Source organism: Rhinatrema bivittatum, chromosome 2 (genome assembly GCF_901001135.1).
Source record: "Rhinatrema bivittatum chromosome 2, aRhiBiv1.1, whole genome shotgun sequence".
Classification (NCBI taxonomy): Eukaryota; Metazoa; Chordata; class Amphibia; order Gymnophiona; family Rhinatrematidae; genus Rhinatrema; species Rhinatrema bivittatum.
In genome coordinates, this window is record NC_042616.1 from 119618134 (window position 1) to 119641629 (window position 23496).

Below are 23496 nucleotides of genomic sequence, written 5' to 3' on the forward strand. Positions count from 1 at the left end.
CTCTGGTTGGATTTCAAAATCCAGACGTGGACGCTGCAGGTGGAGGCTGTTGAGGTCTGGCAGGTCTCTGGCGAGGTTGTGACCTTTGAGTAGGCCTTTGCTGTCTGGGTCTGGCTGCTGGGGGATAATACCGCCGAGGGCGGTAATATGGTTTCCTTGGTTCTCTTCTTGGAAGCCTCCTAGAAGGTTGGTGTACTTCTTGCGGCAGCTGAGATAGTTGTTTAAGGGTCTCAGTGTGATCCTTAATTGTCGCCACCGCCTCTTTAACTTTATCCCCAAAGAGGTTTTCTCCAAGGCAGGGCAAGTCTGCCAAGCGCTCTTGTACCTCTGGTCTCAGCTCCGATGATTTCAACCAGGCCCATCTTCTGGCTGTGATTCCTGACGCTGACAGTCGGGAGGCTGTTTCAAAGGAATCATATGTTGCTCGAACCTCGTGTTTACCCGCCTCCAGGCCTTTGTGCACGAGTTTTAGTAATCCGTCCTGAAACTGGTCAGGTAACTGGTGTGACACTGTTTCTACCTGTTTCCACAGGTCTCGCTGGTACTGATTCATAAAGAGCTGGTAAGAATTTATTCTAGATACCAGCATGGCAGCTTGGAATATTTTTCTTCCTAGATTGTCCAGGAACCGGTTATCCTTACCAGGAGGTGTAGAGGCATGCTGTTTTAACCTCTTGGCCTTCTTTTGGGCCGACTCGACCACCACTGACTGATGCGGTAATTGTGTTTTTTGAAACCCTGGGATGGGCTGTACCAGATAAGTGGCATCAGCACGCTTATTGACCGCTGCCACAGATCCAGGGTGCTCCCACATTCTGTACATCAATTCTTGTAGGACCTCATGGACTGGAATGGCAAGAATTTCCTTAGGAGGATCTACGAATTGGAGAACTTCCAAAGTTTTTTGTCTGCTGTCTATCTCTGAAAGGAGGGAGAAGGGAATTGTTTCAGACATTTCCTTTATAAAATTCGAGAAGGAAAGATCCTCCGGTGGTGATTTTCTTCTATCCTCTGGTGGTGAGGGCTCAGAAAGGATATCTTCCCCTGATGAATATTCTGAGTCACTAGAGTCCAGAGGATGTTCTATAGGCCTAGAAGGCTTAAAAGGAGTGTCAGAGAGTGGTGTTTGTGGCCTGATGGGTGGTATGACACCTGAGGGGCCTGGTAACGGTTCCTGATGGAGATCAGAACCTGGATGTTGAGGTGCAGAGGAAAAAGCGTATATAAGTGAGTCCAATTTTTCCATCAGAGGTTGAAAAATGGACGTATCATGAGATGGTACCGGCTGTGCCATCGAGGTCGATGGCCGCATTGGCAACGATGGAATCTGGGGCATCGACATCAAAGGTACCGCTGGTTGCGCCCTGGATGGTACCAGTCCTGGAACCGACGGCATCGTTGATTGTGATTTCCTCGGCATCGGCATCGCGTGTACTGGCGATGGAATCGGCGATGGTATGAAGGCCGGTGTCGATGGCAGGAGAGGAGTAGTCGGTCGTGGCATCGCTTCCACAAAGGCATCCTGAACCGCTTGGCGTATATAAACGTCAAGTTCCGCCCGCATGGATGGTGTGAACAGAGCACCCATGGGGGGAGGCGGTGGTGGCGACATCAGTACAACCTCAGAGCCCTGAGGAGGTACGGTTCCTTCCGCCGGAATCGGCGAGGATCGCCTTGTCGATGGCTCGGAAGCCTTACCTTTGAGCCGGGGTTTCTTGGACGGTGCCCCGTCATCTGTCGATGGCTCACCGGCTATCGGGGTAGGTGATGCCGTATGCGGCCTACGATGCCGATGGTGATGTTTGTCTTTTTCGCGGGCTTTCTCACTGCCCGATGTTGAGGCCTTGGACGATGGTGAGGGGGAGGAAAATGGAGCGTCTCCCAACTCACCTGAGTGACGTTTTTTCAATACTACTTTTCTAATCGATCCAGCCGGAGACGATTGTTTGGAAGCAGATGGAGCAGTAACTAGTTGAATCTTGAATAGCTGCTCCATTTTGTCCAGCCGTAGACGTCGACCTTTCGAGGTCATCGTAGCGCATAAGGGACAATTTTTTACCTCATGACCCTCACCAAGGCAAAGTACACAGTCCTGGTGTGGGTCTGTGATAGACATATTTCTCGCGCATTTTGGGCATTTTTTAAAACCTGTAGCCATTTTGTGGCCGGACAGCCGTCGACGGCCTAAGACTCAGGTAAAAATGTTTTTAACCAAAAAACGGAACGGAATCGCGAGAACGGTAAAAACTCACCGCGATGACTAAACTAAGGGAGACCCTTTGCGGTTGAAGTTTTTTTTTTTTTTTTTTGAAAGTTTTCCGTGAGGAAAATTGTGGAGAATCCCACAGGACTCCTAATAACCGCGAGGCTAACTGCTTCGCGGAAAAAAGAAGACTAAAGGGAGACCCCTGTGGCAGGGAATATCATAGCATGCTGGGCATGCTCAGTAGGCACACTGGTGCCAGTCAAAAGTTTCATAGAAACTTTTACAGAAGTTTTCCGTACATAGGGCTCCATTACTGATGTCACCCATATGTGAGGACTAGCATCCTGCTTGTCCTGGGATAAACTTTGAAATACTTTGTTTATATTCGATGAGCAGAAAAGTTGCATTCTATCTGCTAATCATGTAAATGAGGAATACATATGCAGAAAGTGATTACAATTATATCAATCTATAATTATAATTCATAATGATGAAGACATCAGCCATCAGGAAAAAATTATAAGCATTTAAATTTACCTGTTTCAAAATGACAGTGGAAAGCTAAATGCATTATCAGCATGCTGGCTACATTTATAGATTCATATGCCCCCCCCCCCCCCAAAAAAGGAAAAAGTTTATTTTTATGCAACAATATTTGAGTATTATGAACTTAGAAATGTAGTTTTAGGAGACTGAAAATCAGTGGCATTGATCCAACCTATGCACATAACTGATTTTACACATATTGATCCTAAGTTTTTGTGAATGTATTCCATCCATGTTTCTTACGTTTCAAATAATAGAAGGACTAGAGGACATTCCATGAAGTTAGCAAGTAGCACATTTAAGACCAATCGGAGAAAATTCTTTTTCACTCAACGCACATAAAGCTCTGGAATTTGTTGCCAGAGGATGTGGTTAATGCAGTTAGTGTAGTTGGGTTCAAAAAAATGTTTGGATAAGTTCTTGGAGGAGAAGTCAATTAACTGCTATTAATCAAGTTTACTTAGGGAATAGCCACTGCTATTAACTGCATCAGTAGCATGGGATCTTCTTAGTGTTTGGGTAATTGCCAGGTTCTTGTGGCCTGGTTTTTGGCCTCTGTTGGAAACAGGATGCTGGGCTTGATGGACTCTTGGTCTGACCCAGCATGGCAATTTCTTATGTTCTTACTTCTATAGTGATGATAACTTATAGGAACATAGAAATGTCGGCAGAAAACCAAACTGTCCATCCAGGCTGCCCAGCAAGCTTATGGTAGCATCAGACGCATCAAAGTCAGGGTCCTACCACTATGGGGGATACCTGTATGGCATTGTTCTCTGTTTCAACGGCAAGCGGTAATGGAGAATTGGTCTCAGACAGCAACCAACAAGAGCCCTGACTTTGACGGTTTGGGAAACTAAGTATGGGGGTGACTTGTATGGTGAGGCAGATGCTACCATTATGGGGATTACATGTATGACTCGCACCTGGCAAGTACCCAATCATTAAATGAATAGATTCCAAGCTACTAATCCTTATTGATTAAAAGCAGTTTAAGGTCACTCTCTTGATATGAGATGAGAGAACTAGCTCCTGGGCATGCAGTCACTGTTCAGTACACCTTCTCCCACCCACTAGTGTCACATTTTTTGATACATAGATTACTACTCTTAATAGGAAAAAAATTTTCAAAATAAGAATGGATTAGTGATTTAGAATTAAATACATTTAATTCAAAGGAATGCCTTTTAGCCAAATACATTTTTACTTATTCGGTTAAATGGTGGCAGCTGAATATCCCAGATAAGTTAGCCTGATAGGTATATTCGGCTAACTTGCTCAGTAGGATAGTGAATGAATATGGACCTCTCTGATTTTAGTGACTAATTTTAGTCTTATTACTGATCACTGACAAACATAAGATAGCTAATAATCAAATTTTAAAACCCTTAAACATATATACTTATTAAACAGCACTAAAACTTTATCAGCTCAACAAAAATTATAATGTAGACAAGAAGTTCAGCAGTGAGTTAAGGGCTATCCAATCGTTTGCACTGAATAACACAAGTATGATTATCTATTGATAAGAGCACTGTATGTGTGCGCCCATGCAAAACCCATCTATCAGAAAATGAGTCCAATCTCCGAAAGCCAAAATGCTAACCTGGAGGAGTAAGGCAGAAAGTGAGGAGACTTTCAGGTTCATAGAGTAGTGCCAAATAAAGTCTAGCAGACTTTGGGCTATTTTGGAAGAGCAAGGTCACCTGAAAGGAGACCATCACCTTGGTGTGACAGGAAGTAATCCTGATGCAAGGATCATGTGAAGCACTATCCACTTGCACTGAGGATGTGTCTCTAGGAGCATATGTGCAGAAGGGATGGGTTATGACCACCTTTATAGTTGGCTATTCGATCATAAGGAATGTAGATAGCTGGGTAGTAGACATGAGGACTGATATTGACATCCCTGCCTAGTGTGAAGGTAGCATATATCTCACACATCATCACTTGGGTAAGATTTTAGAGAATGCTGGGCAGGAACCGGATGTAGTGGTATATGTGAGTATCAGACAAGAAAGTGGTACTGGAGGCTAAATTTAGGCTTTTAGGTAGAAAATTGAAATCCAGAACCCTCTAGGGTTGCATTCTCAAAAATGCTTCCCTTTCCACACATATTTATTTATTTATTTAGTGTTTTTCTATACCGGCATTCAAGATAAGGATCACATTATGCTGGTTTACAATTAACAGGGGGTAAAAATGCAAATAAACTCAAAACAGTAACAAGTGAAAAGAAACTCTGAAGTTACAATAAAACAGGGGTGTTCAAAACTAGGAGAAGAAGGAAAGGCAAAAGGAATTTAATGGAACAATTGTTTGCAATGTTCAAAGAGTGTCTGACAGTAGTTGTTGGTGAATTAATGGTCAGGTGGGGTCTGGAAAGGCTTGTTTAAACAACCACGTCTTAAGCCTTTTTCTGAAAGTTAGAAGGCATGGTTCCTGTCGAAGATCCTGTGGAATGGAGTTCCATAGTGATGGTCCAGCGGTAGAGAAGGCCCAGTCTCTAAATGTTATATGTTGAGAGGTTTTGGTGTGTGGAACATGTAGTGAATCTCTGTAAGCTTCTCTGATGGGTCTGATGGACGTATGTTTTCTGAATGGGATTTGTAGGTGGAGTGGAGCCTGTTGATGGATGGCTTTGTATATAATGGTGATGGACTTATGAATGATTCTGTAGTGAATTGGCAGCCAGTGTAGGTCTTTGAGAATGGGAGAAATGTGGTCTTTTCTCCTCGTGTTTGTCAATATTCTGGCTGCCGTGTTTTGGACCATCTGAAGAGGTTTGGTGTGAGATGAGGGGAGACCTAATAAGATAGAGTTACAGTAATCTATCTTAGAGAGGATTATTGCTTGCAGAACAGTTCTGTAATCCTGAAAGTGAAAGAGTGGTCTTATTCTTTTCAGGACATGTAGTTTAAGAAAACAGTCTTTCGTTGTTTGGTTAATAAATGATTTTAGGTTTAGGTGATTATCAATAATAACTCCTAAGTCTCTTGCTTTGGCAATGTGAAGGTTGGCTGGTGGATTCTTCGTGATGTTACTGTTTTCCGGGGATATGAGAAGGAGTTCGCTTTTTGATGAATTTAGAATTAAAGTTTAGGCTGGTGAGTAGGCCGTTGATTTCTTGAAGGTAGTTTTCCCACAGTTCGTGTTTTTGTGATGGATTCTTTAATGGGGGATCACGATCTGGACATCATCTGCGTATAAGAAGTGTTTGAGGTTCCATTTGGTTAGCAACTGGCATAGTGGTAGAAGGTAAATATTGAAGAGCGTGGGGGATAGGGAAGAACCCTGGGGAACTTCTATGGAGGAAGGATAACGAAGGGATTCTTCATTGTGGATTTTAACCTTGAAGCCTCTGTTCCCAAGGAATGTTTTGAACCAGGCCAATGCAGTTCCTGTTATGCCAATGTTCGCAAGCTGGTTGAGGAGGATGGAGTGGTTAACAGTGTCAAATGCTGACGAGAGGTCCAGGAGAATCAGTAGAAAGGCATGATCTTTATCAAGGCCCATGATGAGGTAGTCTGTCAGGGAAATGAGTAGGGATTCTGTACTTAATGCTTTTCGGAATCCATATTGTGTGGGGAACAAAATGTTGTGGTCTTCAATGTAGTCTGATAGTTGAGTATTAACTAATTTTTCCATGACCTTGGCTATAAATGTAAGGTTGGATATTGGACGGAAGCTGTTAGGATCTAAAGGATCCAAGTTTGGTTTCTTTAGGAGAGGTTTGATGGATGCCAGTTTGAGATCGTCTGGATAGATTCCCTGGGATAAAGAACAGTTAATGATGTCCGCCAGTGTTTTGGCGATTGTGTCGGGGATTAGTAGTAGCAGTTTAGTCGGGATTTGATCGAAGGGGTGTGAAGATGGTTTCATTTTCTTCAGAACTGCTTGGATTTCTGAGGATGTAATGGTTTCAAAGGATTGGAGAGATATGTCATTGTTAGGGTGGCGATATGAGCTGGAGGGCGATATGGCTTTGGGAGTAAACTGTGTTAGGAGGTTGGTGAATTTATTACAGAAGAAGAGGGCCAACTCCTCAGCTTTAGATTGAGCATGGATAAGTGGAATGCCTGGAGCGTTGATTTGTGTTAAGTTGGAAATGTATGTAAAAAGGGCTTTAGAGTCGAAAATGAGGTCATGGATCTTATGAGCGTAGAAGTCCCTTTTTGCTTTTAAGGTGGAGCTCTTGTAGGATTGAAGGGCAAGTTTGTAGGCAGTGATGGTAGTGGGGGATGGTGCTTTACGCCATTTACTTTCTTTCTGTCAAACTCTGTTTGAGTTTTCGAAGTTCATTAGTAAACCAAGGTTGTCTTTTGGACGAGTTGTGGTTGCATTTTTTTTTTGTTGAAAGTGGACATAGTTTGCTTGCTACCGCTTCTGCTTTTTTTAGACCAGGAGTGGATGGTTGAGTTGGGTGTGGAGACGTCAATGAGTGGGAGTTCTAAGGCCAGATGTTTACTGAGGTTGTCGGAGGAGCAAGATTTCCTGTAGCGAAATGGTTGTTGAGGTGGGTGGATGTTACTCTTATGTGCCAGCGTGATGGAGGTAGAAATTGATGCATGGTCTGACCAGGGGACCTGCTTGCATAACGGGAGTGAGGAGTGTGAGATGCCAGAGTTCACAAAGATGAGATCAAGGGTGTGAGCTGCTTTGTGGGTGGGTTTGTTGAGTATCTGCTTGAATCCCATGGCTGACAGGGCGGTTAGGAAAGCTTTGCAGCTAGTTGAGAGTAAGGGGTTGTCGACATGCAGGTTAAAATCTCCTAGGATGATGGCTGGAGAGTCCAGATTTAGGTGTGATGCTATTATTTCAACAATGGGTGAGGCATCAGACTCTAGGAGGCCTGGCAGTGCATAGACAAGGAGGATTTGTAGATGGTCTGATTTGAAGAGGCCTGTTTCTAGTTTAGAATGTGAATTGACTGGGTATTGGGTGAATCTCCAATCTTTTTTGGCTGCTAAGAGGATACCCCCGCCCCTTTTTTTCCTTCGGGGGATGGAGAAAAAGTCGTAGGTCTGAGTTGGTAGTTGATTTATTAATGCTATGTCCGAGGGTTTAAGCCATGTTTCTGTTTTGGCACAAATGTCCGGGTTCATGTCGAGGAGAAGGTCATTGAGGATCAGGGATTTCTTGGTGAGTGATTGCACATTAAATAATATCAGTGAGAACAGAGCGAGGCCTAGTATTTGGGTAATAGGTGAGATCAAGATAGGGATGAGGGATTTGTAGGTGTGGTGACGGGGTAGTATGGATGATTTTCCTGTGAAGATTGAACTGTGATGGAGAATCTGTATTGGGAGACCAGGCTGCATTGTGGTCTGTTGAGTCAGAAACGCTGGTTATTAGAGTGAAATGTATGAGATCTGGTTCAGGTTGGCTGAAGGCTGGGGAGAGAAGCTGCTGGGATGAGGTGGATGAGAGGTTATAAGGATGAGTATTTATCCGGGTTTAAATAGTGCTGTAGCGTATGACAGCTGGAGAGGATTGAATGCAGGAAGAATGCTGCGACTAGCTTGGACATGGATGAGGAAAATGATTGATTAAACAGGATAGTAAGGATGAGCCTTAGAGAAAGCTGGTGTTTGTTGGTTGATTGCTGGCAGAGGCAACTGGTGGGATAGTGGTTGGTCTGAGGAGAAATGGAGTGAGTGCCTTCTAGAGAAGCTGTATATCGCCCCAGGAGTGAGGATAAGGCTGTATTAAGGGGGCTGCACTAAGGGGCGCACAAAGGGGCCTGCCCCTTTGTCACTTTCCTTCGGCATGCGGCGCCTAGCTGCGCTGAAGATTAAATCCCAATCGGGGCTGTCCCCCGATTGGCTGACCTGCCCTTCCTCGCCTCCTGTGATTGGCTCTCTCGAAGCAGGAGGAGGAGGCCCGGATCGGAGGGTGGGCCTTGGGTGGCTGGCGAGGGCTGCCTCGTGGTCGGCGTTGGCGGCGACTGGGGTAAGTGTGAAATTCAAATGGCCTTACCCCGGTAGGTCCGCGGCGCCGGCTGCGCAGGCCTTGTTCACTTGCCGCTTCACCGGCAAGTGAACATAGCACCCCAGAGGGAAACTGAGCTCCAAAATCTCAATGCATGGATGAGACGATGGTACAGGAAAGAAGGCTTTAGATTTGTTAGAAACTGGGGAACATTCTGGGGAAGGGAGAGTCAACTCTGACGGGATGGGCTCCACCTTAACCAGAGTAGAATCTGGCTGCTGGCGCTAACATGTAAAAAGGAAATAGAGCAGATTTTAAACTAGACCATGGGAGAAAGTCAATAGCTGCAAATAAATGCAAGGTTTGAAGGGAGGTATCTTTCAAGGATACTTGCAGAACAGGGAAATTAAAATATTCCAATAGAGAGGTTGTGGTTAAGGCTGACATAGCCCATATGGATGTAGATAAAGAACACACGGATGTGAATGACTCTATTCTGCCTGTATTGTCTTGCAAATAAGCAGGTTATGAATACAAACAGAAATAAATATATAAATAAAAAACACTTTAAAATGTTTGTATGCAAAATGCCAGAATTCTGAATAGTAAGATTGGAGATCAAGAATGTATGGCATTACACGAGGATATAGACATTATAGGCATTTCGGAGATATGGTGGAAGAAAAATAACCAATGGGATCTCTATAACTAGGGTATAAATTATAGCAATGCGACAGGGAAGATCGAATTGGTGGGGTGGCGGCATTATAGGTAACAAATGGCATAGAGTTAAACATGAATCACATAGGAAACAAAATGCATTGAGGAATCCTTATAGGTTGAAATTCCACATGAGATGTGTAAGAATATAGCAAGTACTAAGTATACTATCATCCTCCTGGCCAAGATGAAGAAACAGAATGATATTCTGACAGAAATTGGAAGTTTGAAATCTCCCATTATTGTATAGTCAATTACCCCAGTACTGACTGGATCAATATCTCATCAGGACATTCTAGATGCCATATATGACTGCTTCATGGAGTAGCCAGTATTAGAACAGACGAGAGGGGCAACTACTTTAGTTCTAATCCTCAAGAGGTTTACTCTGGTCTGAACACAAAGCAATAACAATCACATTGTAAAATTTGTCATATTTCTCCTCTCTCCAGTGATTAAATAAAACTGCTACACAGCATATAACTTTAAAAAGAAAGACTGATAGAATAAGGTAATTGGTAAGAAAAAACTAAAAAGGAGCAGTTGCAAAGGTTAAAAATCTACATGCACCATGGATGTTTAAAAATACCATCTCGAAAGCACATATAAAATGTATTCCATACAGTAAAAAAGGTTGAAGGAAAACCAAACGACTCACCAACATGATTTAATGGTGAGATAAAAAGAAGTAGTTAAAAGCAAAAGGGCATTATTTAAACAATAGAAAGGCAACCCAAATGGAGTAAACAGATAAGAACATAAGCACTGGCAGGTTATATGCAAAACAGTAGTAAGACAGGCCAAGAGAGAATTTGAGAAAAAGCTTGCCAGAGAGGCAAAAATTAATCACATTTTTAGCAAAAAACCTGTGAGAAAGTCAGTTGAGCTGCTAGATGTCCAAGGGGCAAAAATGGGTGCTCCATTCACTCTCCAAGGAGTTAATGAGCCATGGTCTTGGCTCTGAGAGGACTACACCTTTTTCTCTATATCATAGGCAACAGCCTTTGTGCCAAAGGCTATTTCTGCTTAATTGCCAAGGTAGATGGCTGCAGAGACTCAAGAAAATCCTTGAATTTAAACCTCTGGTTCTTATGGCCCTTAGTGATGTGCAAGCACAAGTCACACAATTAGCCACATCGTGGAAAGGGTCCAGGCAGCAATTGCATCTATAATGGTGGTCTGACATAAGAATAACAAGGACATTTCTTGAACCCTGGTTTGTTGTCAACCTTGCTGAAAAACACTGAAGCAATATCAAACTCGATTTTAGAAGAATTTAAATTAAAAAAAATAAAAGTTGAGGAGACTCAAAATGAAATAAAAATTAACAAAATAGTTGAAAAAATCTTTACAAATGGCTAAAAGTACAGTTTAAAAAATGCATCTTTTCATGCTACTGAAAATAAAGACATAGGAGACCCACAAGGCAGAGGCTACACAAGAATGCCCACATACTCAGAAAAGCCTTCTGGATAGTTTTCATGGGTGCAGTGTCTGCAAATGGGTTTGCTTTGTGCATACCTTCTCAGGAATGAACATCATCGTTAGCCAGGGTATGTTGGGAGTGATTCACTATCTCATATTTACTGCTAATGCCCTTCTTAGTACTTGCATTGTACCAAAGACAGCCTCCCTTTGGGTGTTCATAGGATGAATGGTAACTTGGGCAATAGCAGCTTGGAAACAGCCAGAGAAATAAGGAGGCAGATTTTGGCTGTTCCTTATCTGCAGTTTATTTACAGAGGAAAAAATAAAATCAAAACAATCACTCAGTGCAGTTCACCTTAACTTCAGGTAACACACAGTACTTAAACGAAACAGGTCTTGGCATACAATGGGTCTCTGCCTGCTCCCCAGGCCTCTCTAACCCTTCTGGACACTGCCAACTTATGTTAGGCTGAAGGGATCCTCCCTGGGCCTAGAATCCCTTGCGGGGCTGATCCTTAAGGAAGATCCCAGTAGATCTCTGTGGCTAGTCCTTAAAGTAGTTTGAGGAAGTTGCCAATAAACTCCCTTACAGGGTGTAATCTGTATAGGCAACATATCAAGATGCACTTGGAAATTCTTCTTAATCAGGCCAGGGAACCCAATAATAATAATTAGGCCTATTTCTGCCATATTTTCTGGGTCCCTGATTGCATCTCTTGGTACTAAAGGATCTTCACTTTTCATCACAGAAATTTGCTGAGTATTGACTCACCTCTCTTCACAATGCATTTCTTTCCTTTATCACAACTGGTTTTGTAGTATTGATCTTATCAGTTGGAATGGGGATGTCCCAGGTTGATCATTATTTCTTCATTCTCTTCTATTATGATGTTACAGTATTTACACAGTTTCCAATTAAGCTATGCCACCTTCTTGTGCCTTTCTGTATACAGGTCTTTGGACAACAGCATATTACAGCCAGCGGTGAGTTGTGTAACTGCTGCCAGTTCTGTTTTAATGAATCTGCATTTGTCTGTTTTACCATTTTTTCTATAATAGCGGTAAACCATTTTGTCTGTAGTCCACTGTGCTGTGCTGCAATTATCACTCTCTCATCTCTATGTTTAAGTTCACCTCTCCTTAGCCGCTGCTGTGTCAAATTTTCATCTATGTGGAGTGGCGCCATTTAGGAAAATGGCTGTCACCTAGGCCTGGAGCCCAGGGGGCGCTCTGGGCCCCCACTGGATCAACAGTGACTACGATTCAAGTAAGGGGAAAGGGGAGTTCCAGGGGTTCACTAGTCCATCAGAGTTGGGGGGGTTTATGTGGAACAGGGGCGGTCCGGGGGTGGGGTAGGCCACCAGGGCCATTTTTTTCCTAAAAGTGGAGGTCTGGGTAGCAGGGGGCCTAGAGCAAGGGTATAAGCCTTCTGGGGCTGGATTTTCTTGTGAAGGGTGGGGCTTGGGTTTTTTGTTTTTTTGGGGGGGGGGGGGTTGTTTTTTTTTTTGTTTTTGTTTTTTTTATTATTTACAGAGGTCACTTGACATTATGGAGGTGTAGGACATGTGCCTTCATAGCTCCGGATCCCTACCTCATATTTTGGTTTTCAACCTGGGATTTTTTTTCTATTTTGTTTGGTACTACCGGTTACTACTGCCTCATAGATTTTTCGGGAACTATGACGTGTTTTTCGAGGGACTGGCAGTTTTATGGCCTCCAAACCACAGTGCCATGCAAAGGAAAGGCCTAGACCACTGACTCAGAAGATGGTGGCTCCCCTTAGTGTCCCTCCGTGTTTCTAGTGTCCATTGCTTCTGGCAACAGAGGTAGCGTCCTCAGTGGTTACCTCTTTAGAGGCAAAATTTGATAAGGTTTACACCAAATTCGATGATGCAGATTCTAACAAACAACTTGTGGAAATGCAATAGAGTGTGTCAGAATTAACGCATCGTGTGTATACCCTGGAGTACACACACGTATACAAATACGCTAAAAAGAGATCATGACATGCAAGCTCTTAAAATAGGGGCAACCTTTGTTTCATCAGATTCCCTGAGTTTATTCACCATTTAGATTTGGCTGGCATTTTGGAGGAATGGCTGCCCTAGATGCTGCAACTTAAACAAAAAACACATGGCAAACTCCGAATAGAGAGAGTACATTGGATTAAGCCAAAACTGGAGCAAAGGGCTAAGCCATGTCCTGTCATTGCGAAATTGCTGAACTTGGCGCACAAGATGGATATTTTGCAAGCTTACCAGGCTAATCACGCGCTTATGTATAACGGGCCCCGATATTAATATTCCAGGATTACTCCACTATAGTTATAGTGAAGCGCAAGACCTTTGCACCCATTTGTGCTCAGCTTGTGGAAAAGCAAGTGTTGCTTACCTGTAACAGGTGCTCTCACAGTACAGTAGGATGTTAGTCCTCACATATGGGTGACATCATCAGGATGGAGCCCAATCACAGAAAACTTCTGTCAAAGTTTCCAGAACTTTGACTGGCCCCTACTGGGCATGCCCAGCATGGCACTAACCCTGCAGCCAGCAGGGGTCCCCTTCAGTCTTATTTGATAGCTACAGGCAGTGCCGAAAAAATAAAACAACAAAACGTTACGAACCCAACACCACGGGGTGGCAGGCGGGTTTTGTGAGGACTAACATCCTGCTGTCCTGTGAGAACACCTGTTACAGGTAAGCAACACTTGCTTTCTCACAGGACAAGCAGGATGGTAGTCCTCACATATGGGTGAGTACCGAGCTGAGGATGTGCGAACATGCACCAAATGTACCCAACGGCGTGCAACAGGCACAACAACTGGGGTGGAATTTGGTAGAGGGCATCCTGAACCCCACCGGGCAGGCAGAAGGGTGTTGGTACGTCACGTTGGAAATAGGTTACGCAGGACAGATTGGCTGAAGATGGAATCCTGTCTTCCGGCTTTGTCCAAGCAATAGTGGGCTGCGAAAGTGTGGAGAGAGCTCCAGGTGGCAGCCCTGCAAATGTCAGGAAGCGGCACCGATCGTAGGTGTGCTACTGAAGTCGCCATGGCCCTCACAGAGTGTGCTTTAACACGGTCTTGGAAAGGAATGCCTGCTTGCTGATAGCAAAAAGATATGCAGTTCGCCAACCAGGAGGAGAGAGTCTGCTTACCCACAGGTTGCCCTAATTTGTTGGGATGGAAAGAGACGAATAACTGAGTGCTTTTCCTGTGGGCAACTGTACGGTCTATGTAGAACGCTAGACCCCGTTTACAGTCGAGGGTATGCAGAGCCTGATCCCCTGTTGGAGTGGGGCCTGGGAAAGAAGATAGGTAGTATGATGGATTGATTAATGTGAAACTCCGAAACTACCTTAGGCAAAAACTTAGGGTGAGTGCGGAGTACCGTCCGGTCCTGCAGGAGTTTAGTGTAAGGCGGATAGGTAACTAGGGCCTGTAACTCACTAACCCTGCGAGCTGAAGTGATAGCCAAAAGGAAAATCACTTTCCATGTGAGACATTTTAGGTCACAGGAGTGAAGAGGTTCGAATGGTGGTGTCATGAGCCACCCGAGAACCAGATTAAGTGCCCAAGAAGGGGCCGGAGGACGTAAAGGTGGCTTGCTATGGAGCAAGCCTTTAAGAAAACGTGTTACGAGGGGTTGTACCGATATAGACACATCCCCGACACCTTTATGGAAGGCAGCTACCACACTGACATGCATTCTGATGGAAGAGGTCTTTAGACCTGATTCCGATAAATGCCAGAGATAGTCCAAAAACCTTGGGATTGGACAGGAAAAGGGATCAACGGATTGCGAAGAAAACCATGATGTATACCTTTTCCATTTATAGGAATAAGACTTTCTTGTGGAAGGCTTCCGTGAAGCAATCAGGACACGAGAAACCGAATCTGAAAGGTTAAGTGGTTGAAGGATTAACCTTTCAACATCCATGCAGTCAGGGACAAGGCCTGAAGATTGGGATGGCGTAGACATCCGTCGTTCTGAGTGATCAGAAGCGGGTGCGTTCCCAAGGGAATGTGCCTGCGGATGGAGAGATCCTGGAGTATGGGAAACCACACTTGGCGTGGCCAGTGAGGTGCTATCAGGATCATGGTTCCCTTGTCCTGATTGAGCTTCACGAGAGTCTTCGAGAGAAGAGGAAGTGGAGGGAATGCATAAAGCAGACCGGCTGCCCATGAGAGGGAGAATGCATCTCTGGGATGAGAGCACTTGCTCCGAATGAGGGAGCAGTAATTGTCCACTTTGTGGTTCTGAGGGGACACAAAGAGGTCTATTTGGGGATAACCCCATTGCTGGAAGAGAGAGGTCACTGCCGAGGGATTGAGAGACCACTCGTGCGGTTGGAAGACACGACTCAGTTTGTCTGCCAAGACATTGTGCACTCCCGGCAAATAGGTGGCCCTGAGGTACATCGAGTGGGAGAGCGCTTCCGCCCAAATCTGCGCAGCTTCCTGACACAGAAGGAAGGAGCCTGTGCCTCTCTGCTTGTTGATGTACCACATGGCCACCTGGTTGTCCATCTGAATCAGGATGACGTGATTTGATAGGCAATCCTGAAAAGCTCTGAGAGCATATTGCATTGCTTGAAGCTCCAGGAAATTTATCTGGTGTTTGGCTTCCTCTGGAGACCAAGATCCTTGTGTCTGTAGATCGTTCACTTGAGCTCCCCACCCGAGGTTGGAAGCGTCGATGGTGAGAATGAGTTGAGGATCTGGTAGGTGAAAAGGCAGTCCCTGGAGGAGATTGTTCTGATCTATCCACCAGGCGAGAGACAGATGGAGTGCGTCGGTGATGTGGATAATGGTTGACAGAGGCTGAGTCGCTTGAATCCATTGTGACCTCAGTGTCCAATGCATGACTCTCATGGCCAGGCGGGCCATTGGTGTGAGATGGACTGAGGACGCCATGTGTCCGAGAAGGACAAGGAATTGCCAAGCTGTTGCTGTATACTGAGACTGCAACTGGTGAGCGAGGGACACGAGGGTTTGCACTCGTTGTTGAGGTAGAAAGGCTTTTGCCTGTAAGGTGTCCAAGTCTGCCCCAATGAACGACAAGGTTTGAGATGGGACTAAATAGGATTTCTCGTAATTGACGAGAAATCCTAGAGAAATTAGAGTGTGTAGGGTCAAATCCAGGGATGATCGAGCGGCTTGCTGGGTTGGGGCCCTGATTAACCAGTCGTCTAGATATGGGTAGACGTGAACACCTTTCCTGAGAAAGGCTGCGACAACTACGAGATATTTGGTAAAGACTTGTGGTACCGATGCTAGGCCGAATGGAAGCACCCGGTATTGATAGTGCCTTGGGCCTACTAAAAACCGGAGGTACTTGCAATGAGCTGGAGCTATCGCAATGTGGGTGTATGCGTCCTGAAGGTCCAGAGAGCAGAGCCAGTCTCCTCTTTGTAGAAGAGGTAGAAGCGAGCCCAAGGTTACCATCTTGAACTTTTTTCGCTGGAGGTACTTGTTGAGGGCACGTAGGTCCAGAATTGGACGAAGCCCCCCGGATTTTTTGGGGATCAAAAAGTACCGGGAATAGAACTCTAGGCCTTGTTGCAAAAATGGAATGGGTTCTATTGCCCTTAACTGGAGAAGGGAAACCTCCTGCTCCAGAAGGACAGAGTGGTCGGTTACTCTCCACACTTGTAGAGATGGTGATTCCGGAGGAAGAGCAAGAAAGTTCAGGTGGTAACCCTGAGGAATGATTGCTAGCACCCAATGGTCGGTTGTGATTGATTGCCACATGCCGTGAAAGTGGTACAATCGACCTCCCACTGGTATGCCTGGCAGAGGAATCAGGCTGCTGCTCTCCAAGGGAAAGTCAAAAACCTGAAGCAGGCCCCGGCTGGGGAGCTGCTTGTGGCTTTTGCTTCTGGGGCTGGCGAGGCTGAGATTTTTTATAAGGCCTCGTAACTTGGGACCTTGTTGGTGGAGGATAGTACTTCCTTGGGCGGAAGAATGACTTCTTAGAGCCCTTCTTGAAGGGCTGTCTAGAAGGGAAGTCAGAAGGTATCGATGAGAGCTGTTTGAGGGTTTCATGATGGTCCTTTAATTCAGCCACTATTTGCTGAATCTGTTCACCGAACAGGTTATCTCCTATACAGGGCAGATTTGGCTGGTCCTGGCCAAATTACATTGGGAGACTGGGGGCCAGGTTCTACTCAGAAGAGGACACTGGCAGCAGTGGGATGGTGCATTCCTCTTCTTTCAGCCCTCTCCACACTCTGGAAGAAAAAAAGTGTCATTGAGGGCAGTGAACACCACATTGCATTCCTTCCAGCGCCCATTGCCCCAATCCCTTCACTCCCCCTTCCCTGCTGGGAAAGAGGACATTGACAATGATGACAGCATTGCAGCACCTCAGGCCGTGTCCTCCACCGTCGCTATCAGGCCTGAGTGACACTTTGAACCCTGTGGCTCAAAGTGTGACACAGGTACAGCACAGCCACCATTCTCTCCTCTTTTCCGACATGGAGGGTGTGAGAGGAAATTGTAAAAGGGGAGGGTGGGAGTGAAAGAAGGAATCATGAGCAGGAGGGAGTGAGGGGATTGTGGGGGAAGAGGAGTCAAAGGGAAGTAGACCAGAGTGGAGGGGATCAGGTTGTGGGGGAAGTAAACCAGGAAGAGTAAGAGGATAGGGGGAAGTGAATGAGAGAGAGTAAGGGGATGTGGAGTGGGTGGAAGAGAATGAGAGCAGGGTTCATGATGGCAGGAGACAGAATAAGGGGAGAAAGTGAAAAAGGGAATGAGGGGGTATGGGAGGGAGTGGGGAGGGAGTGGGAGGGGAGAGAGAAAAAAGTGATAGAGGGATTGTAGGGGGATGGGAGTTTGCCATTGGGAAAGTGGGGGATGAAATGGTGGGAAAAAAATAAGGATATTGGAGTAGATGTGAAGAGTGAATAAGGGGATCACCATGAGTACAAGTGAAGAGAGTACAGGGGCTGTAGGATGCGAGTGAGAATTGGAGAGGCGATTGGAATGTGAGGGGATGAAGGTGAAACAAGGTGGGGGGCACTTCTCCACCCTCACCCCAATCTCTTCCTTCAGCCCATCTCCAATTCTGCTTCATTCTGAACTTCCCTTTCTCTACCATCCCATCCACAATACTCCCTTTCTTTCTACCACCTCCCCCTTCCTGATCCCTTTTCCCTCTGCTCAAATCCTGTCATTCCCTTTCCTTCTCCTCCCTCTGTGCCTCGGTCCTCCTACACCCCCTTATCCCTCCCACCTAAGATTCCTTCTTCATTTCACTCCTCTAAGATCCTTTCCCTCATCTAAGATTTCCTCTCTCCCTGTTCCCAGATATCATTTTCTCTAATAAAGAACCAAATTAACTGGACACAAATGTGAGAAACAACTTTATTTTTATAAAGTAAACACAAAACTGCATTATTTTAATTGCAAATATATGCAAATTTGCACATAACTGCCATAGAATCTTGAAACATCTGCCACTGAAAACCAGGGGCTCTCTCTTCAGGTCCATTCTCTTCAGAACTAACAAGGAAAATTCAGGTTCAATATCAACTTAAGGTAGATTCAGAAGGCAAATTCATAGTTCACTTCAGCCCAGATCAGGTTACACTGATAACACACCAATTCACTATTTCACCTTATAGGCACAGATACACTTCTTAAGATTCACAGGTCTTCTCTGGGTCCTCATAGCTTGGCCCTTGAATTGCTAGGAGCACTGTAGTGTTCCCAGCAACCCCTTTTAAGTCCTTGAGGAACAATCCAATTCCATACTTAGGAGAATGGGCAAGCCTTTTCAGCTTGCTCTGCTTCCTTTCTATACAGCCACCAGATGGCTCAGAGAAAAATTAACTCCTGCCTCTCTCACCCCAGCCAGCTACCAGTACAAACTGGCTCAAGCTCTTTTGCCAACAGTGTAGAGAAGACAAATATATCATCTTTGCCACAGAACCTCCCCTTCCACTGGAGGCTGCTGCAATGATTTGCTCCTGCTTGAATAGAAACAAGTGGCCACTAATCAATCAGTGGTCCCAAAATATCTCCTTTTGGATCTGTTCTTTCTTCTTAAGTGGAATGCTCTGGATAACTTTAACAATAGGGTCTACTTTTCTTAAGTTGGTTTTCCCCCCCACAACACCTGGGATTTATTACTTGATATTGCAATCTTCATTTTTCTTCTCTCCTCCTCAGGTGCTTTGTGGACACCTCCTTAGCTTTTGAACACCAGAGTGGTAGCTCAGAATCCCTTTGACTAAGGGACACCAAGATGACTAAAACATTTCACTCCTCTCTCTGAATTAGGAAGGGTGAATAGAAACTTCCTCCTGACAAAAATCACAATAAGTATACAAATCAGAAGCTACAGAGAATTTACCAACCATTCAAAGTGAGTTTGAAAAAATATCAGTTGTTTTTAAGAGTCAGGGCTGTGGGTCTGAAAGAAACAGCTCCAATTCTCTCACAATCAGGGCCGACGCATCCATTAAGCAAAACTAGGCAGTCACCTATGGCACCGGCCACGCCGAAGAGAAGCCATGTGGTGCTGTGAGCATGCTGCTCACGACAAAGAGGAGTACAGAAGCAAACTGAAGCAGGTAGGAGGTGGGGGTAGCGCGGCCTGACTGGGATGGGTGCATGGCAGGGGGTTCACCTAGGGAGCCTACTATCCTTGCACCGGCCCTGCTTTCAATGCTTGGATTTTGAGAGAACAGGAGCTGTTTTTTTCAGTTATCTTAAATTTGTAAATTAAAGCCCCAAAGCTCTGACTTATAAAATTAAGAGATTTGTATTTACCAAGTGCCACCCTGTCCACATTGAATCCATGTTTCTCTAAAGTTTATGTTGGAACCCTTACACTGTGCAGTTTTCTTTTTAGCACTCAGAACAAGAAAATACACTTAATGCCCAGGGCCTTGGAGGTTTATGCTTGCCCCTTATAGAAAATCCATCATTCAGGGCTAAAAGATTAAACTATATTAAACAGAGACCTAATGCTGGTACTGAGTTCATCCCTATGACTCTTTGAAGTTAGGGCTGGTGCAAAGGTATTAGGCACCCTAGGCGGCTTCTGCCTTGCACCCATCCCCCCGGGCTCGAGCAATCTCTCCTACTCCTCCCCGCGGAGAAAGCCAAAGCGAGGTGGCACGAGCCAGGGGCCAGCCTGAGGAAGCTACCATGGGTGAGGTGGCGGGGGGGGGGGGGGGGGGGGGGAGGGAGAAATCAGGTTACCGCACTGCTGGCAAGCTGTCAGTGCCTGCGAGGGAGAGAGAAAAACACTGGGGCGGGTGAGGAGAGACAGGTCAGTCGTTGCGGCTGCTGCCCCTGGGACCCTGGCACACTAGCCCGCCATGTGGATCACCTAGTGCTTCCGTCGGCCCTGCCTGAAGTTCACAGAGACAAGGTTACACATGAATGCCCCAAAAGCATAATGATGTCCTGAAAACTTTGCTAAGGGACTGGTAGTTTCCTATCCATAAAGTTGCTCTTCACCCAACTTCAAAAAAGGCATCAAAACCTGGCTTTTCTTGCAAGCCTACCCTAACTCCAATCAGACCTAAAACCCTTTTACTGCCGCCTCTCTATCCCCCATACTACCTGCTAATCTTTTGATGCATCTTATGGAAATGTTGATTTTGTAAATTTGTAAATTGTTATGATATATCAGTTGTTAACACATTTATTTTCTCTCTCCCATTACACTTTACTACCTTTTTCCTTCCCGCAACTTGTGCGCTTGCTGTCACCTGGCCCCCATCCTCTCCTATTTCCAATCCTGCTCCCCCTCCCCCTCATTTGTGATTTCTCTTTCACTCCTTCAATGTTGATTGTAAACCAGCATGATATGTCCTATGAATGTCAGTATATTTTAAAAGCATTTAAATAAAATAATAAATATTGCATAATTTATGAATAGAACATTTACGCTTACATACTTTTCTTCATGAAAATATGAACCCAAAGTGCTGAACAACAAAAAGTGCAAAATAAATACATTAATAAATATAAAAACCACTCCCTAAATACAGTTTAACCCACCCTGCTCTCACTATGGAATAGGCCATCTTATCTTACAAAAATTAAATACAATTTACAATATGGCATAAAACTCAGTAAAAGCAATTAGTACATGACAAATTATAACAATAGCAAAAAAAATGTTTTAGCGATATTAAGTTGGAGGCCACAAAAATTAAAAAAAAAAAAAAAAACCTTTAAAAAAAAAAAAGTCTGCCAGCGGTTTGGAAAACGGATGCTCAATTTTTCCGGCATCTGTTTTCCGAACCTGTGGCTGTCAGCGGGTTCAACAACCGACGCCAGTAAAATTAAGCATCGGCTGTCAAAACCGCTGACAGCCGCCGCTTCTGCCAATAAGAAGGCGCTAGGAACGCGCTAGTATCCCTAGCACCTCCCTTTTACCACGGGTTCTCATTTGCATACAGAATCACTCACCCAGGAGAGTGGCCTGGGCGTGCGTCAGGAGAGCGGGCTCTCCCGTGCATTTTACTGAATCGGCCTGAGAGAGAAAAAGCTGAAGCAGCAATTGCAGCAAAAAATTACAGGCTGCTAAGCTCTAACCAACCATATAAACAGCCCGAAACCCCAAAAAACCAAAGTAGATGGTACAGATTAAAAAAAAACAAAAAACGTTAATGGTTACATTAGATTTATTATTTAAGATATTCTGAACCATATGTAGTCATGTCATGCACTTGTGTTACATTGACTGCTTGTCTTCAGAGATAATAATCTCATTAGTTTGTCTCATTTTCTTATACTGGCAGATGTCATCCACTACATTAATACTGTGCTATAAACAACTACAACATTAACAAAATAATACTACTATTCAAAAATGAAACAGCAATGCTGGCATGTTATTAGTTCTAATACTATGACTCATGCAATGAGACAAAGCATCAAGACTGGCACTCATGATGATGCCAGCAATCTCATGAAGTATAATAGGGATTGGGCATGTACTAATATGGAAAAGCTGGGATGTAAGGAGCTTCTGAACAATTAAAACTAGAAGTTCCACACAGCACTAATGGAGCCTACTTTCGCAAATGCACATGCAATTGTGTATGTACACACCTATGTACATCTAGCAAAAATACCTGTGTCTGATTTCACTTGGCCCCTCTGATCTTTCTTAAACATTTAGGGGGATCAGATGCCAAACCAAAAAGTTGTATGGCGATTTAATTGCACACACACATATTTGTTCCCCCCCCCCCCCCCAAAAAAAAAAAAAAAATACTGCACACACCACCTAACGCATCCTGAAAATTTGGTCTCAAATGGATGAAAAAATAGCCAACATAATTGTGCATGTGTATTCATGGAATACAAGGATACCCCCAAAACACTTGTCATAATCCCTGTGCACCCTCAACATAATAAAAATTTGGTGTGGATCTAATACAAAATGGATGCCAAACAAAAAAGTATTTAGGGGAGGACAACTGCATGTGCGTATTGGCAGGGCCAGTGCAAGGGGATTAGGTGCCCTAGCCACTTTCTGCGTTGTGCCTGCCCGCCTCCCCGCTTCACATCGCCATTATCATTAGGGTGTGGGAATCATGTGGGGCCGTGAGTGCCGCAGCAGCAAAGAGGAGTTCTGCCGCTATACCCATTATGGGGCGTGAGCCATGTGGGGCCGTGGTAAAGAGGAGTGGAGATTGCCAAATATCCACTCCATTTTGGCGCCGCCACTCACAACCCCACATGGCTCGCGCCCCCTAATGGTCGGCACCCTAGGCCCAGGCCTAGTTCGCCTAATAGTTCCGACGGCCTGCGTATTGGTAGAATTCATGGATCTGGAAAAAAATACTGCTAGGTCAGATTCCTCTTGGTACCCCCTGATATACCCAAAACATTTGGTATTGACAGGACACTGAATACAAGTAATTAGTGGAGTACAAACACACAGTGCTTGCCTGCCTATCCCCCTTTAGAAAGTAGGCTAAAAACTGGGTACCTACAATAAATAACTGGCAATCAGATGTACTTTAGCAGAATAAAAATTTAGTTGAGTTACAGATGACTATTACCTATAGTGAGTGATGAAGTCATCAATAACAAATGAATTCTAACAGCTGCAATGTGATGAAGCTCTGTAAAGAAATCAAATGAAAAAAAAAAAAGAATTAACATACAGCTAACAAAGCCAATAAAGTCAAACAAACAAGATAATAAAAGCAAACATACAAATCCGTTTCAAAATGGGTTACAGACCCAAATCCATTGTAAATAAATTAGGTCACATAAAGAAGCTAATTCTTACCAACTAAAAAAAGTGGCAATTATAGATCCATATATTGTTTATCAATACGAATAAACAGGCCAATGCAGAAAGATGCATTCAGCTAAATGCACCTGTCTGCATATTTTCTGCGTGCAGAACTTACTGCCGATGCACCAAGGAGTTTTACGTGCAGAAAATGCGCATTTCCAACCAGAAGTACTGCTTAGCACCCTCACATGGAAATACCATATAAATGAGAACATTAAGCAGAATTCACAGACACTGAGACTGCATCTGGCCAGTGTGCCTTTTTTTTTTTTTTTTTAATTAAATCTTTATTAGCAGGTAAATAGCAATATGCCAATAAAGTCAACAAAAATATAACATACAGGCCAATTCAGTACGGTGCGCTCAGGACAAGTGCACCATTAGCCC

General features: G+C 44.5%; 1 protein-coding gene across 6 annotated transcripts in view; it reads right to left on the reverse strand.

The window, feature by feature from the left end:
- The window catches only part of CREM (cAMP responsive element modulator), a 284166-nt gene that overhangs the window by 214554 nt on the left and 46116 nt on the right, over window positions 1-23496 (reverse strand). For all 6 annotated transcript variants that reach the window (XM_029588562.1, XM_029588564.1, XM_029588565.1 and 3 more), the window contains exon 2: window positions 22868-22930. The gene's annotated coding sequence lies outside the window, so the exon portion shown is untranslated. The remainder of the gene's footprint in view (window positions 1-22867; window positions 22931-23496) is intronic.